Here is a 3,355-nt window from a genome sequence, read left to right on the forward strand (position 1 = left end):
CTTTTTCTTAAAGAAAGCACCTTTAACCTTTTTCTGAAGAGACTAATCTTCAAGGCAGTGAGACCACTTGCTTGGTTTAGCCAATAAGTCAAGATGGGGTACCAAGGCGTGGCATTTGAAGAAAACAAATGAGACCTTGGGTCATTCTATGAGAATACAACTGCCCTATTAACAAAAGAACTACACCACTTGACACCCCAACGACCTAAAAAAATCTTGGGCTTCTCCAGAAAGAACTCAATGGGGTCCCCTCTGTCAAAAAAGTGTTCCTGGCATCTACAGAGAAGCCATAGATATGGGAGTATTGCACGTGCAGCAAGCAACGCACATAAGAAATAAAGAGGAAGGCCCTCAATGTGTTTTTTTTTTTTTCTAGACAGCGTACACGTTAACCGCCATATGATTTCAATCAAGTCAAACGACAAAAGCTGTTGAATGTAACACATGCTAATTTCAGCTCTATTTTCATTACTATTATGTTTTGATAAATAGAACTAGTTATTTAGGAGCTCATCTGTTATTCATGCTTTGTTCACTCCAATCACATGGTGAGTTATGAAGAGCCTTGAACTTCCCACCCGCCTCTAGCTCACTGTTTTGTTTGCCATGTCTTCTAACAATGTCCACCACCAATCCCAACTCATTTGTTCATGCTGCCACAGTGACACTTCCACCCTTCAAAAGGAGAGATGTATTTGTATGGTTTCAGAGCGCAGAGGTTTAATTCTGCATTAGGGGTGTGACGTACTCAAGCATAAAAGCAAACTACGTCCATGCTGTGACCCCAATAATACCTTCTCAGAAATGTCCTAATGGTTTTGTGAACAAAGAGACGACCCCATACAGAAAGTGTGTAGTCTCTGGTAGATAGTTGTGCCTGTCGTATCTTTCTGCCATGTTCCCACTTAAGGGCCCGATAACTCTATTCTAAGACTGCTGATGTCTGTCAACAGATTTTCTCTCGTTACCTATGGTTTTGAGATGCTTATGCTATTGCTTTTGTGGCACCCAGTGCTGGAGGAATTTCTTCATTGCCGACGTTAACACTGTTTCTCATCAGAACAGATTTCTTCACCCATTTCCACCTCCTGGTGGTCGTCGCACGTCAGGGCTTAGTCAACGCCAGTTCTAACTCATCCACACCTTTATTACCAACTCCCTCCAGCCTCGCTCTTCACAACAGCATGCTCACTGAGGATTATGCCCACCTCCTCACTTTATATTTTGAAGTCTTCTGCTAATCTTGCCATTTGGAAAGTAAGGCAGCAGTATATGAGGTAGATGCCCTGGTTCTCACCAAGCATGGTATTTATCATCACATCAAGACCAAGGGGTTTCCAGTGTTGGCAAGATTCAGACGCTTAGCCCCAGACCACATATTGAAAAAATAACCCCACATATCACTCTATTCACAAAAACTATAAATGTTGCTTTAGTCTTAATGAAATGGGACAGTATCCAGCCTCAAATAAAATGTCTGTTCCTGGACCTACTGTATATCAAAAGGGCCTTATTCCACTTCAGAATTTGGCAAGATGGATCATGTGAGGTAGATGTTGACAAACATTTGTTATCTCAGTGATATCATAGACAATATAATGAAGAAGAAAATGGAGAAGTTCCATAGACAGACACAAAGCACCATGAAAAATGGAAAAAATCCTATCTAAAGGAAAATTGACAATACATGCATATAGCACCTATCTATACATTTATAGACTCGACTACTTGCGTGCATTGTTCGCAATGTAACTACGATATGCCTAAAGGTCCTGTGCGATTAAGAAATCTCCCCTATTGGCCTGGCAAGGTGTCCTTATAACACCAAATTCTTTTCCAAAGGCCCTCAATGACAGGACATCAGAGTGTCTTCATCCACAATGTTTTAGAAGCTTGCTATGTGATAAAGAATAACGGTCTCCCCAATACTACCCAAAGAGCATATGAATAATGTAGTTTACAACTTTAATGTTCATGAATGGTATGTAAGAATCGTGATCAAAGATATGCTGGCCACACAACAAAATTTCTAAGGAAAAGACTCCAATCCAATTGCAAACACTGGTCTCTACTTCGGGCTTATATTAATGCACAGGAAAAATTATCTCCATCAAGTGACTTTATCAGAGATATTGATGCGAGTCATCATAAAGATACTATTGGTTACTAGTTATTGCTGAAGCAGTGACCATCATACTGAGCAGGCAGTGTTGGGTGTTTAGGAGTCTTCAGACTACATTCTCGCCTCCAGCCTGAGGAAGTTTTACTGAAGGCATTTTGGGTTCTCCTTACAGCTAAAGGAACAAAAATTTTGAGCCCTGAGCCTTCCAGTTATACTTACAAATATTTTTTGTAAAAAATCCTAACTATTTTTTATACGACTACATAGTCATTATAATAAAACTGGGATTTAGCAAATTAAGCAGCACAGGTCAATTAAAACCCTCATGATAGTAAGAAAAGCTTATCCTAAAACTATTGATGGTAAAGGTACTCAGGTATTTAAAGAAAATTACCCAAGAGAAAAATTATACTAAAAAGTCTTATATCCTGTGAATGTGTATATACTTACTTACTCCTGTGGTAATTAGGCCACATTTTAACCCTTACCGTTCATGATAGGATTCTCAACTCTTCTCTATCCTGTGCCAGATGGAGCCATTCATTCGGGTTTCCCCAAGAGATTCTTACACCCTCCTCCAAGTATCTTCTCCAATCTTTTCTTATCCGTCCTACAATTCTTCTTCCAGCAACCTAAACCAAGAATATCCTCTTTGGAGCTCTATGCTTATCCAAATGAGCCATGTGTCCTGCCCATCGGAGTCTTCTTGATCTAATTACATCTCATGTATTTGGTTGGTTTGTACTATCTCTTTTTTCTCTATTACCGCATCTTCTCCATCCATTTATTTCCTGGTCATAGATGGGCCCCTCGATTCTACTCAGAATCCCATTCTCAAACATTTCAAATTTTTTCTCTAATGTTTTTGTTAGAGACCATGTCTTGCATCCATATATCAAAACTGGTCTGATAACTGTTTTATATATTCTCACTTTTGTTTTATGGGAGATTGATAGTCGTTTAAAAAGGTCTGTAAGGTTGAAATAACATCTGTTGGCTGCTTCAATCCTTGCTGTAAGTTCTTCAGCCATTCCAGCGCTCTGCGACGTAATAGTACCCAGATATTTAAAGGACTCTACTGTTTCAATTCTGATGCCTACAAGATCTACATTTCCCTGTAATTGCGATGTTCTTGCTACTTCCATGATTTTAGTTTTTCCTTTATTTATCTCTAGTCCCACCTGGCAAGCCATTGTTTTGAACTGTGTTGTTAGGTTCTCCACCTTCCTGAGG

Source organism: Palaemon carinicauda, chromosome 16, assembly GCF_036898095.1.
Source record: "Palaemon carinicauda isolate YSFRI2023 chromosome 16, ASM3689809v2, whole genome shotgun sequence".
Taxonomy (NCBI): Eukaryota; Metazoa; Arthropoda; class Malacostraca; order Decapoda; family Palaemonidae; genus Palaemon; species Palaemon carinicauda.